Below are 15,199 nucleotides of genomic sequence, written 5' to 3' on the forward strand. Positions count from 1 at the left end.
GTTCTTGTCTGGCTCGGAGCAGTGGGGCTGAACACCGGTTCATTTTCCACTCTCGGATCTTCACTGAGACCATTTCTTATCAGTACGTTTTACTTAGCGGTTTCTGGTCTTAACTTATTTTTAATTCGACTCAGAACAATTCTCAACAAAATCTTTATTATGTGACTCATCAGATTGATTGTTCTATAATTTTCGCAGCCTATAGTTCCAGGAATTTTTGGCAGAGTTATAAATACTGATTTCAAGAGATCGTCAGGCAATACACCAGAGTCATATATGCCATTAAATAGTTCAAAAGCAATATCTATGCCCAGATCTTCTCGGGCTTGTATCATTTCAGGTCCAGCAGCTTTACCATGTTTCATGCTTTTCATTGTTTTAGTTACTTCTTCTTTGGTAATAAGTGGGCCAGAATTGTGGTGTTTAATATCTGGGGGTTCCCCTCTATTATCCTCAAACAGCTGCTCTATATACTGAATCCACCTCTCACGTACTTTATCTGGATCCATCTGCAGATCTTATGCATCCTGTAGAGGAGGTTTTCTTAATCACAGTAATTTCCTCAATTTTCCTGTGCATTTCTTTGCTGTTGTTCTACTTGGCGTTCTACTTCATTGCATTTTTGATTCAGCTATTCTTCCTTTGCAATATTGCACAATTGTCTGGTCTGTCTGTCTAGCTCGCTGTACTGCACTTCATTATTCCTCACTAACCTTCTTTGTTCCATCAGATCCAGAATTTTGTGGGTTATCCATCCCTTGTTGGTGTGTTGGATTTCTTGTACTGGGATTATCTCCTCTGCTGATTGCTGTATAGCATATTTAAATCTGTCCTGAATAGGTGTTGTTACGTTCTCGTTGAGGTGTTCTTCTACAGCTGTCTTGAATTGTTGCTTAAGTATGCTATCCTTTTTAAGTTCTGCCAACATATACTTCTTTCTCTTTTTTTCCACGTTTCAGTTTCTTTAACTTTCCTTTAATGGTAGCTATTATGGGATGGTGATATGAACCACAGTCTGCTCCTGCGTAGGCTTTAGAATTTGTGATATTATTTCTAAAGTGTTTATTGATAGTCATGAAATCTATTTGATTCCTTGTTCTATCTCTAGGGCTAATCCAAGTACACAATCTACGTGGATGGTTTTTATACCAAGTATTGGTGATCACTTGGTTGTTTCTGACACACCAATCAGTTAAACTTTCTCTATTTTCATTTTTTTTTCCCTAATCCAAAGGTTCCTATGATGTTATCAACCCTTTCCTGTCCAACTTTGGCATTAAAATCTCCCATGACTAGTTTTATATCCTGAGATTTACATTGCTCACAAACACTGTTGAGATCCATATAAAACTTGTTGATATCCTCTTCATCCGCATCATTTGATGGCGCGTAGGCTTGGATTAAGCTAATGTTAAAAAGGTTACCCCTTATTTTAACTAAAAGCAGCTGATCGGATATCACCCAATATCCCATAAGACATTTTGATACTTTAAATTATTTCAAATTCTCGCTAAACTAAACATTGACGGAAGGGACCAACAACTGCTTCAAAATTTATACTGGAACTAAACGGCGGTGAAAAAAATTTATGATAATATAAGCAGTTGGACTAAAGTTCAAAGAGGATTTAGATAGGGATGTAAACGACAGGAATTCTGCAGATGCTGGAAATTCAAGCAACACACATAAAAGTTGCTGGTGAACGCAGCAGGCCAGGCAGCATCTCTAGGAAGAGGGGCAGTCGACGTTTCAGGCTGAGACCCTTAGTCCTGACGAAAGGCCTCGAAGGGTCCTGACGAAGGGTCTCGGCCTGAAACGTCGACTGCACCTCTTCCTAGAGATGCTGCCTGGCCTGCTGCGTTCCACCAGCAACTTTTATGTGTGTTGCTTAGATAGGGATGTGTTGCCTCAACGGAATTATTTAATATCAACAGTGAAATGATTCTCAGAGAAATAGAAGACCTAGATGGGATAACAATTGGAGGTGTTAACATCAACAATATAAGATATGCAGACAATACCACCCTAACAGCAAGTGCTGCAAAATATCTATAAATCCTCCGAGATGTAGTAGTACAAACAAGTGCAGATTTTGCTCTAACCATCAACTGTAAAAAAAAAACCAAATACACGGTAATATCAAAATAACAGGATACTCCCAACTGCCAACTGTGCATCGGTAACCAAGAGGTTGAACAAAAGACCAGCTTTAATTACCTTGGTAGCTTTATATCACAAGATGCTAGAAGTAAAGTAGAAATAAAAAGAACTGCCAATGCCAAAACCAATTTCCAAAAAAATGAAACACATTTTTACCAACAGACACATTTCTATAACAAGGCTACGAAAATGTTACGTCTGGTCAATCTTGCTGTACGCTTCCGAAACATGGACTATAACACTACAACTCCAAAGAAACTTAGAAGCAACAGAAACGTGATTTCTTAGAAGAATGCTGAAAATATCATATAGAGATAGGGTCAGTAATGAGACAGTACGCCAACGTGCCCATACAAAAAGATCTTTAATGAGAACATCAAATGAAAGGAAACTTAAATTCCTGGGCCATGTCATCAGAAAGGGAGAAATAGAATGCCTTATATTACAAGCCGCATGCCTGGGAAATGGGGAAGAGGAAGGCAAAGAGGAAAATATATGGACACTGCGAAAGAACTAAGTGTGCGAGATATCATTGCCGCTGTGTTCGATTGTCCAATGTGGAAAGCCATGATCGCCCAAGCAAGCGTGTCACGCACAAGGCACATGAAGAAGACATGTTTTACAAACAATACATTTCAATGTACAAGTTGAACATAAATTTATTATCAAAGTGTGTTAACCAGATGCTATCGAACAATTCACAAAAATGTTGGCAAGGTAACTCAATACCCATCCCCAGCCTGGGGTAGGGGGAAAGTGAGAAAGAGAAATTGCCTTTCAACTCACGAGAGAGCATAGGCCATCAACTTTCTGCTGTTGATGATTCTGCAGCAGGGAATTTCTTTTTTTACGAGGTTGAGTTGCTAGTACGACACTCAACCCAACACAGATGGAAAGCGCGCACGGGAGCCAGCTGGATTCGAACTCGGGAGCCTTCGCTCCGAAGTCCGGCGCTGATGCCACTACGCCACCAGCTGGCTAGCCTGGGGTAGGGACTGGGACCAATTCCAGAGGGGGATGGTTGGGTGAGTCTGGGACTTTGTGAAGGAGCCCTAACTCGATCCTCCTCATTCACCTTATCCCTTCTCACTCCCCTCCCTCGCACTCCGCCGCATGTGTTTGTATGTGAGAGAGAGACCTGTCTGCCCATTTCACCCTCCATCAATGATGTCCCCTCTCCCCCAATGCACTCACACTCCTGTACACACAGCAATCCTTGCAGGCTCAAATGATCCAAAAATCTTATACCCTCCCTCCTGCACCAACTCCTTAGCCACTTGCTAAACTGTATATTCTTCCTATCCCTGGCACGTGGCACAAACCACAGTCCTGAGGTCACAGCCCTGGACGAGCTGCCCTTTAACTGAGCACCTCACTCCCTGAACTCCCTTTCAGAACCTCGTTACTCCACCATCCCATATCATTGGTACCCACATGGACCACGACCTTCACTGTTCACCTTCCTTGGGAATGCTGAGGACCCGACCCGCAACATAGCATCCTGGAATCTCATTCTCACCCACAGAACTGTCAGTTCCCTTAGCTCATGAATCACCTACCACCACAGCTCACCTCTTCTCCACCCTTCCCTTCTCAGTCTCAGAGCCAGACTAAGTGCCAGAGAGCCTCCTGCTGTGACTTTCCTCTGCTCGGTCATCCCACCATCCTCAAAAGTATCTAAAGTGATTTATATGTTGTTCAGGGGGCTGGACACAGGGGTAAACTGCACTCTCTGTTTCCCCCTTTTCCCTCCCTGACTGTCACCCAGTTCCCTGTGCTGTGACCTTGGTTGGAACTACTTCTCTATCTGTCCTACCTATCACCCCTTCAGCCTCCCGAATGGTCTGGAATTCATCCAGTTCCAGCTGCTACTCCTCAATGTGGATTGTTTGGAGCTGAAGCTGGACACTCTTCTCACAGGTGTAGTTATCGGGGACACAGGAAAGTCTCCTGCCTTCCCACATCCCACAAGATGAGCTTTCCACTACCCTGCCTGGCATCTCTACTGTTCTAACTGAGCAAATGTTCAGATAAAAATTCTAGTTCCATCATGATTTTGCCTTACTGCCGTGACCTTCCTTTGCCAGGTTTTTCATAATTTCTGTTCTGTTTCTTAAGCTTTCTGTAAATGCCTGCATGAAAATGAATCTCACGGTAGTGTATGAGATGTATGTACTTTGATAATAAATTTACCTCAACTTTGACTTGACTGATGTCTCTTCAGCCTCCCGAATGATCTGGAGTTCATCCAGTTCCAGCTCCTTAATGTGGATTGTTCGGAGCTGCAGCTGGATGCCCTTCTCACAGGTGTAGTTATCAGGGACACCGCAGGGTCCCCTGGCTTCCCACATCCCCCCAGGAGGAGTTTCCCACTATCCTGCCTGGCATCTCTACTGTTCTGAGCAAATGTAAAGAAGGGGGAGGGGGCCAAAAAAAAAATTCTACCCCCATCATAATTTTGCCATCTCTGACTGTATGCTCTCCTCACTGAAACCTCAAAGAATTAAAGACTCTAAGTCACCGCTCCAACTCTGTCCACTCCAACAATGACCGCTCCACCTGCTCCTGCCTAACTTGGAAGATTTTCTTGATAGTCCATTCTGACTGTTGATTGGCCACTGTTGAACGCTCAAAAATAACCTGCCCTGAGCCACTGCCTTTAATACTCTATTGGCAAACCTGAGTGAATTACGTCCTCTCATGCTTCTGATCTCTCCGAGTAATGATGGGTCAAAGCTCGGTTGGGCAGCACAAGGATGAATGACTGATTGAAACCCATCCCACATCAGAGCAGGTGACCACCCTCACCACAGTGTGAACCCGCCACTGTCTCTGCAGTGTGGATGAGTGTGTGAATGCCTTCCCACAGTCTGAGCAGGTCAACGTCCTCTCACTGCTGAAAACAGTCTGGTCTGTCGGTAGGTGAGATGAATGTGTGCAATAGTTCCCACAGTCAGAATAGATCAACGGCTTCCACACAGTGTGAACTCGCTGATATTCGCTCAGTGGAGATGACTGAGTGAATTCCTTCCCACAGTCTGAGCAGTTGAACGGTTTCTCTCCAGTGTGAACTCGCTGATGTTCATTCATTCGAGATGTCTGAGCGAATCCATTTCCACATTCAGAACCCAGTGTGAATTCGATGATGTATCTTCAGATGGGATGATTGATTGAATCCTTTCCTACATTCAAAGCACGTGAATGGCTTCTCCCCAGTGTCAATTTGGCAGTGCCTCACAATGGAGTATGACTCAGTGAATCCCTTCCCACATTCAGAGCATGTGAATGGCCTCTCCCCCTTGTGAACTCGCTGATGCCAGAAAGAAGAAGAAGAAGCCCTTTACCCAGAGTGGAGTCATCAGGACACCGTCATGATGGCATTTTTTTTAGCAGGCTTTCTTATTTTTACGAGGTCGAGTTGCTAGCTCGACGCTCAACCTGGGAGCCGGCTGGATTCGAACTCGGGAGCATTCGCTCCGAAATCCGGCGCTGATGCAACTTCAGTTGATAAGACCGAGTGAACCCCTTCCCACAGTCGGAGCAGGTGAACGGTTTCTCCCCGGTGTGAATTCGGCAGTGCCTCGCAAGGCTGGATGACTGAGTGAATTGCTTCCCACATTCACAGCAGGTGAATGGCTTCACCCCAGTGTGAATTCGACAGTGCTTCACAAGGGAGTATGAATCGGCGAATTGCTTCCCACATTCAGAGCAGCTGAACGGTTTCTCCCCAGTGTGAATTCGCAGATGTACCTTCAGATGAGATGACTGAGTGAATCCCTTCCCACATTCAAAGCAGCTGAACGGTTTCTCCCCAGTGTGAACTCGCTGATGTTCAATCAGTTCAGATGACCGAGCAAATTCCTTCCCACATTTAGAGCAACTGAATGGCCTCTCTCCAGTGTGAATTCGGTAGTGCCTCACAAGGTTGGATGAGTCAGTGAATCCCTTCCCACATTTAGAGCATGTAAATGGCCTCTCCCCCGTGTGAATTCGGCAGTGCTTCACAAGGTGGTATGAGCCAGTGAATCCCTTCCCACATTCAGAGCAGGTGAACGGCCTCTCCCCGGTGTGAACTCGCTGATGTACCTTCAGTTGAGATGACTGAGTGAATCCCTTCCCACAGACTGAGCAGGTGAATGGCCTCTCCCCAGTGTGAACTCGCTGATGCACCTTCAGTTGAGATGACTTAGTGAATCCCTTCCCACATTGAAAGCAACTGAACGGTTTCTCCCCAGTGTGAACTCGCTGATGCTCCTTCAGTTGATATGACCAAGTGAATCTTTTCCCACATTCAGAGCATGTGAACGGTTTCTCCCCAGTGTGAATTCGGTAGTGGTTCACAAGGGAGTATGAATCAGCGAATCTCTTCCCACATTCAGAGCAGGTGAACGGCTTCTCCCCAGTGTGGACTCGCTGGTGTTTCTGTAGTGTGGATGAGCGAGTGAATCGCTTCCCACAGTCTGAGCAGGTGAACGGCATCTTTTCAGTGTGAACTCGCTGGTGCTCATTCAGTTGAGATGATTGAGTGAACCCTTTCCCACATTCAGAGCAGATGAATGGCTTCTCCCCGGTGTGAACTCGCTGGTGTCACTGTGGTGTGGTTGAGTGTGTGAATGCCTTCCCACAGTCTAAACAGGTTACCGTCCTCTCACTGGTGAATATTCGGATATATCTTTAGCATCGACGACAGAATTAATTGCTTCCCACAGTCAGAACAGGTAGAGCATCTCACTATGGTGTGAACTTGCTGATGGATCTTCAGGCTGGATGACTGAGTAGTTCCCCTCCCACACACAGAGTGGGTGAATGGCCTCTCCCCACTGTGAACTGACTGGCGTGTCTGCAGGTATGAATTGAGAGAATCCCTTCCCACACTGAGAGAAGAAGAATTATATCTCACTGCAAACAATTCTCTGGCAATTCAGAAAGTCAGACGTTTCAATCTCTTGTACAATCAATGTAGTTGAAGAACTGATCTCCAGTGAACAAATGCTGGTTGGTGTGTTCTCAGCTCCCGGTTCCAGTGGATTTCACTGAGTTACAACAGAAAACTTCATTTCAGAGACAGAATACATCACCAGATACTTCTTCATCTCCAAGGATCGACAACAGATGTGTTGATCTTGCAAAGAAAATATCTGGTCACTCCTTATGTATCCGTATCCGGTCAGAGAGACAAAACTGACATGTTGAGATTCCCATGCACAAGTGTTCTGCCATTTCAAACCTGTAAAATATTTGAAAGGACATCAATGGGTGAAGAACATTTTTTCAGGTGAGATTTTTAGTCTGAATGGTGAGAAGATAAGAAATAGGAGCACGAGAACATTATCTGGCCTGTCTCCAACAACCTGCCTTTCCCCATCGCCCTTAATTTCCCTACTATGCAAAAATCTATCCAACCTTGTCTCAAATGCTTTTTACTGAGGTAGCCTCCACTGCTTCATTGGGCAGAGAAATCCACAGATTCACCAGCCTCAGGGAAAAGCAGTTCCTCAGCTCCATCCCAAATGCCCCGAACCTTAAGCTGATGTCCTCTAGCTCCAGTCTCACCTACCAGTGGAAACAACTTTTCCTGCCTCTGTCTTCTATAATTTTACATGTTTCTATAAGATCTTCTCTCAATGTCAGCTCTGGCATCATAATATTACCCAGTTCAACTCAAGTTGAGATATACCGCAGGCTACTGTGGGAAGTGAGGGAGGAGATTGCTGAGCATCTGGCGATGATCTTTGTATCATCAATAGGGATGGGAGAAGTACCCTAGGATTGATCAAGAAAGGGAGTAGAGATAACCCAGGAAATTATAGACCAGTGAGTCCGGCATCAGTGATGAGCAAATTGTTGGAGAAGATCTTAACAGGGAGGGCTTATGACCATCTGACTAGGGGTAGTCAGCATGGCTTTGTCAAGGGCAGGTTATCCCTTACGAACCTGATTGAATTCTTTTGAGGACATAACAAACCATATTGATGAAGGCAGAACACTGGGTGTAGTGTACACGGTTTTCAGTAAGACTTTTGATAAGGTTCCCCACACGAGGCTCATTGAGAAAGTAATGGGGCAAGGATCCAAGGAGACCTGCTTTGTGGATCCTGAACTGGCTTGCCCACAGACGGCATAGGGTGGTTGTCGATGGTTTGTTTTCTGCATGGAGGATGGTGACCAGTGCTAATCGACAGCGATCTGTTCTGGGACACCTCCTCTTTGTGATTTTTATAAATGACCTTGATGAGGAAGTAGAAGGTTGGGTTTGCAAGTTTGTTGATGACACAAATGTAGGGGGTGCTATGGATAGCCGATAGTCAATAGACAACAGGTGGAGGAGTAGGCCATTCGGCGTTTCGAGCCAGCACCGCCATTCACTGTGATCATCCACAATCAGTACCCCATTCCTGCCTTCTCCCCATATCCCTTGACTCTGCTATCTTTAAGAGCTCTATCTAACTCTTTCTTGAAAGAATCCAGAGAATTGGCCTCCATTGCCTTCTGAGGCAGAGCATTCCACAGATCCACAACCCTCTGTGTGCAAGAGTTTTTCCTCAACTCCGTACTAAATGGTCTACCGCTTATTCTTAAACTGTGGCCTCTGGTTCTGGACTCCCCCAACATCCGGAACATCTTTCCTGCCTCCAGCGTGTCCAATCCCCTAATAATCTTATATATTTCAATCAGATCCCCTCTCATCCTTCTAAACTCCAGAGTATACAAGCCCAGTCGCTCCAATCTTTCAACATATGACATTCCCGCTATCCCTGGAATTAACCCAGTGAATCTACGCTGCACTCCCTCCATAGCAAGAATGTCCTTCCTCAAATTTGGAGACCAAAACTGCACACAGTACTCCACGTGGGGTCTCACCAGGACCTTGTACAACTGCAGAAGGACCTCTTTGCTCCTATACTCAACTCCCCTTGTTATGAAGGCCAACATGCCATTAGCTTTCTTCACTGCCTGCCGTACCAGTATGCTTACTTTCAGTGACTGATGAACAAGGACACCCAGATCTCGTACTTTCCCTTTTCCTAACTTGAAACCATTCATATAGTAATCTGCCTTCCTGTTCTTGTCACCAAAGTGGATAACCTCACATTTATCCACATCAAACTGCATCTGCCATGCATTTGCCCACTCACCCAACCTGTCCAAGTCACACTGCATTCTCATAAGATCCTCCTCACATTTCACACTGTCACCCAGCTTTGTGTCATCTGTAAATCTGCTAATGTTACTTTTAATCCCTTCATCTAAATCATTAATGTATATTGTAAATAGCTGCGGTCCCAGCACCGAGCCTTGCGGGACCCCACTACTCACTGCCTGCCGTTCTGAAAGGGACCTGTTAATCCCTACTCTTTGTTTCCTGTCTGCAAACCAATTTTCTATCCATGTCAGTATCCTACCCCCAATACCATGTGCTCTAATTTTGCCCACTAATCTCCTATGTGGGACTTTATCAAAGGCTTTCTGAAAGTCCAGGTACACTACATCCACTGGCTCTCCCTTGTCCAATTTCATAGTTACATCCTCAAAAAATTCTTGAAGATTAGTCAAGGCATGATTTCCCCTTCGTAAATCCATGCTGACTCGGACCGATCCTGTTACTGCTATCCAAATGTGCTGCTATTTCATCCTTTATAATTGATTCCAGCATCTTCCCCAACACTGATGTCAGACTAACTGGTCTATAATTGCCTGTTTTCTCTCTCCCTCCTTTCTTGAAAAGTGGGATAACATTAGCTACCCTCCAATCCGCAGGAACTGATCCTGAATCTATAGAACATGATTACCAATCCTAGAGCCACCTCCTTAAGTACCCTGGGATGCAGACAATCAGGCCCTGAGGATTTATCACCCTTCAGTCCCATCAGTTTCTGCCTAATGCGAATTTCCTTCAGTTCCTCCGTTACCCTAGGTCCTTTAGCCACTATTACATCTGTGAGATTGTTTGTGTCTTCCTTAGTGAAGACAGATCCAAAGTACCTATTCAGCTCTTCTGCCATTGCCTTGTTCCCCATAATTATTTCACCCATTTCTGTCTTCAAGGGCCCAACTTTGGTCTTAACTAATTTTCCCTCTTCACATAGTCATAGTCATACTTTATTGATCCCAGGGGAAACTGGTTTTCATTACAGTTGCACCATAAAAAATTAAATAGTAATAAAACCATAAATAATTAAATAGTAATATATAAATTATGCCAGGAAATAAGTCCAGGACCAGCCTATTGGCTCAGGGTGTCTGACCCTCCAAGGGAGGAGTTGTAAAGTTTGATGGCCACAGGCAGGAATGACTTCCTATGACACTCTGTGTTACATCTCGGTGGAATGAGTCTCTGGCTGAATGTACTCCTGTGCCCAACCAGTGTGTAGAGGATGGGAAACATTGACCAAGATGGCATGCAACTTGGACAGCATCCTCTTTTCAGACACCACCGTCAGAGAGTCCAGTTCCATCCCCACAACATCACTGGCCTTACGGATGCGTTTGTTGATTCTGCTGGTGTCTGCTACCCTCAGCCTGCTGCCCCAGCACACAACAGCAAACATGATCGCACTGGCCACCACAGACTCGTAGAACATCCTCAGCATCGTCCGGCAGATGTTAAAGGACCTCACTCTCCTCAGGAAATAGAGAAGGCTCTGACCCTAAAGAAGCTTTTACTATCCTCCTTTATATTCTTGGCTAGCTTACCTTCGTACCTCATCTTTCCCCCCCCGTATTGCCTTTTTAGTTACCTTCTGTTGCTCCTTCAAAGTCTCCCAGTCCTCTGGCTTCCTGCTCATCCTTGCTATGTTATACTTCTTCTCTTTTATTTTTATACTGTCCTTTACTTCCCTTGTCAGCCACGGCCTCTCCTTACTCCCCTCGGGATCTTTCTTCCTCTTTGGAATGAACTGATCATGCACTTTCTGCATTATTCCCAGAAATACCTGCCATTGCTGTTCCACTGTCATCCCTGCTCGGGTATTGTTCCATTGAACTTTGGCCAGCTCCTCCCTCATAGCACCATAGTTCCCTTTGTTCAACTGTAATACTGACACTTCCGAGTTTCCCTTCTCCCTCTCAAATTGTAGATTAAAACATCATATTATGGTCACTACCTCCTAATGGCTCCTTTACCTCAAGTTCCCTGATCAAATCTGGTTCATTACACAACACTAGATCCAGAATTGCCTTCTCCCTGGTAGGCTCCAGTACAAGCTGTTCCAAGAATCCATCTCAGAGGCACACCACAAACTCCCTTTCTTGGGGTCCAGTACCAACCTGATTCCTCCAGTCTACCTGTATGTTGAAATCTCCCATAACAACTGTAGCATTACCTTTACGACATGGCAATTTTAACTCTTGATTCAACTTACACCCTACATCCAGACTACTGTTTGGGGGCCTGTAGGTAACTCCCATTAGGGTCTTTTTGCCCTTACAGTTTCTCAGTTCTATCCATACTGACTCTACGTCTCCTGATTCTATGTCCCCCCTCGCAAGGGACTGAATATCATTCCTCACCAACAGAGCCACCCCACCCCCTCTGCCCATCAGTCTGTCCTTTCAATAGGATGTATATCCTTGAATATTCATTTCCCAGCCCTGTCCACTTGAAGCCATGTCTCTGTTATTCCTACAACATCATACTCACCAATTTCCAACTGTGCCTCGAGCTCATCCACTTTATTTCTTATACTTTGTGCATTCATATATAATACTTTTAATTCATTACTCCCCTCACCTTTCATGTCAATTCCTATTTCACTTGGCCATACTGTACAATCCCCTCTTGAGCTTTCTGCTCTGTTGATTCTGCTGTCTTGCTTAACTTTTCTCATTCTCACTTTCCCTTTATCTCCATCCTTGTGTCCAGTTCGTCCCCTCCCGCCCTGCCCCCCCCCCCCCACAACTTAGTTTAAACACACCCGTGTTTCAGTGGCAAACTTGCACCCTATATCCAAGCTACTGTTTGAGGGCCTGTAGATAACTCCCATCAGGGTCTTTTTGCCCTTACAATTTCACAGTTCTATCCATACTGACTCTATATCTCCTGATTCTATGTCCCCCCTTGCAAGGGACTGAATTTCATTCCTCACCAACAAAGCCACCCCTGAATGGTTGCCACAGTGGAGCGGGACATCAATAGGATGCAGAACAAGGCTGTGAAATGACAGATGGAATTCAACCCAGTGGTTCACTTCGGTAGGTCAAATTTAAAGACAGAATACAATATTAATGTTTGGACTCTTGGCAGTTTGGAGGATCAGTGAGATCTTGGGGTCTGTGTCAATAGTACACGCAAAGCTGCTCCGCAGGTTGACAATGTTGTTAAGAAGGCCTTCGTCAACCATGGGACTGAGTTCAAAAGCCATGAGGTAATGTTACAGATATATAAGGCCTTAGTTAGACCCCACTTTTAGTTCTGTGTTCAATTCTGATCACCTCACTGCAGCAAGTATGTGGATACTCCAGAAAGGGTGCAAAGGAGATTTGCAAGGAAGTTCCTTGGATTGGAGAGCATGCCTTACAAGAGTAGGTTGAGTAAACTTTGGAGCGATGGAAGATGAGAGGTGATCGAAGAGAGTTGTATAAGCTGATGAGAGGCACTGATCGTGTGTGTAGCCAGAGTCTTTATCCCACGTCTGAATTGGGTAACATGAGGGGGCATAGTTTGAAGGTGCTTGGAAGTAGGTACAAGGGGGATACCAGAGTTAAGTTTTTTCACACAGAGAGTGGCAGGTGCGTGGAATGCACTGCCAGCGACGGTGGTGTGGTGAATACAATAAGAGTCTTTTCAGACACTATTACATAGGTACGTGGAGCTCTGAAAAATAGAGGGCTATGTGGCAGTGAAACTCTAGGCAAATTCTAGACAAAGGGTCTCGGCCTGAAACGTCGACTGTACCTCTTCCTAGAGATGCTGCCTGGCCTGCTGTGTTCACCAGCAACTTTGATGTGTGTTGGCAAATTCTAGAGTAGGTTATATCGTTGGCACAAAGCTGTGAGACAAAGTGCCTGTAATGTATTGTAGACTTCTGTTTCTATGTTTCTATATAAACTCCTCATCCTCCAGCAAAGCACGATCAGGCATCCTGACTGACCAACAAATTCTCTGACTGCATTCTCTCTCTCTGACAATGGGCTACTTTACCCTTCAATCAACCTGTGACTTGGCTCAATTTGTCTCTTTCCTTTGGTATTAGTTTAAGTTCTGGTCATGTTCCCGAACACTACAAAGAGAACTTGTTACCACATGTCTGATCCTGGAGATTTTCTAATTACCGGGATCCTCTCCCCCAGCTGACTGATATCTATGGCAATGCCAACAAACATGAATGGGAGGGCAACACACATCAAAGTTGCTGGTGAACGCAGCAGGCCAGGCAGCATCTCTAGGAAGAGGTACAGTCGATGTTTCAGGCCGAGACCCTTCGTCAGGACTAACTGAAGGAAGAGCTAGTAAGGGATTTGAAAGTGAGAGGGGGAGGGGGAGATCCAAAATGATAGGAGAAGACAGGAGGGGGAGGGATGGAGCCAAGAGCTGGACAGGTGATTGGCAAATGGGATATGAGAGGATCACAGGACAGGAGGTTCAGGGAGAAGGAAAAGGGGGAGTGGGGGAAAAAAACCCAGAGGATGGGCAAGGGGTATAGTCAGAGGGACAGAGGGAGAAAAGGGAGAGAGATAGAATGTGTGTATAAAAATAAGTAACAGATGGGATACGAGGGGGAGGTGGGGCATCAGCGGAAGTTAGAGAAGTCGATGTTCATGCCATCAGGTTGGAGGCTACCCAGACGGATTATAAGGTGTTGTCCTCCAATTTGAGTGTGGCTTCATCTTTACAGTAGAGGGTGCCGTGGATAGACATATCAGAATGGGAATGGGATGTGGAATTATAATGTGTGACCACTGGAAGATCCTGCTTTCTCTGGCGGACAGAGCGTAGGTGTTCAGCAAAACGATCTCCCAGTCTGCGTCGGGTCTCGCCAATATATAGAAGGCCACATCGGGAGCACCGGATGCAGTATATCACCCCAGCCGACTCACAGGTGAAGTGTCGCCTCACCTGGAAGAACTGTCTGGGGCCCTGAATGGTGGTAAGGGAGGAAGTGTAAGGGCATGTGTAGCGCTTGTTCCGCTTACCTAGACTTGGCCAGACCCGACGCAGAGTGGGAGATCGTTTTGCTGAACACCTACGCTCTGTCTGCCAGAGAAAGCAGGATCTCCCAGTGGCCACACATTTTAATTCCACATCCCATTCCCACTCTGACATGTCCATCCACGGCCTCCTCTACTGTAAGGATGAAGCCACACTCAGGTGGGAGGAACACCACCTTATATTCCATCTGGGTAGCCTCCAACCTGATGGCAGGAACATTGACTTCTCTAACTTCCGCTAATGCCCCACCTCCCCCTCGTACCCCATCCGTTATTTATTTTAATACACACATTCTTTCTCTCTCTCTTCCTTTTCTCCCTCTGTCCCTCTGACTATACCCCTTGCTCATCCTCTGGGTTTTTCCCCCTCCCTTCTCCTTTTCCTTCTCCCTGGGCCTCCTGTCCCATGATCCTCTCATATCCCCTTTGCTAATCACCTGTCCAGCTCTTGGCTACATCCCTCCCCCTCCTGTCTTCTCCTATCATTTTGGATTTCCCCTTCCCCCTCCCACTTTCAAATCTCTTACTAGCTCTTCCTTCAGTTAGTCCTGACGAAGGGTCTCGGCCCGAAACATCGACTGTACCTCTTCCTAGAGATGCTGCCTAGCCTGCTGCATTCACCAGCAACTTTGATGTGTGTTGCTTGAATTTCCAGCATCTGCAGAATTCCTCGTGTTTACATGAATGGGAGGATAGTAGTTATTCTCATTGGAGTGTGGCATTTTTGTGATGTGAAAACTGCATGTCACTTATCCTCCAGGACAAAGCTGTTTCATATCGTTATTTAGTTCCCAGAGAGAACTAAAGCTGACGGGCGGATGTCTTTTTGCGATGAAGCACTAATTAACATTTTCACTGACTGGAAGGTAGACTCTTCATCCGAGAGTAACTG

At 45.5% G+C, this 15,199-nt stretch overlaps 1 pseudogene; it reads right to left on the bottom strand.

The window, feature by feature from the left end:
* Positions 1–5,255: 5,255 nt before the first annotated feature.
* Positions 5,256–15,199, bottom strand: part of LOC140184968 (uncharacterized) — a 50,761-nt pseudogene continuing 40,817 nt past the window's right edge.

This window comes from Mobula birostris, chromosome 20 (assembly GCF_030028105.1).
Source record: "Mobula birostris isolate sMobBir1 chromosome 20, sMobBir1.hap1, whole genome shotgun sequence".
Taxonomy (NCBI): Eukaryota; Metazoa; Chordata; class Chondrichthyes; order Myliobatiformes; family Myliobatidae; genus Mobula; species Mobula birostris.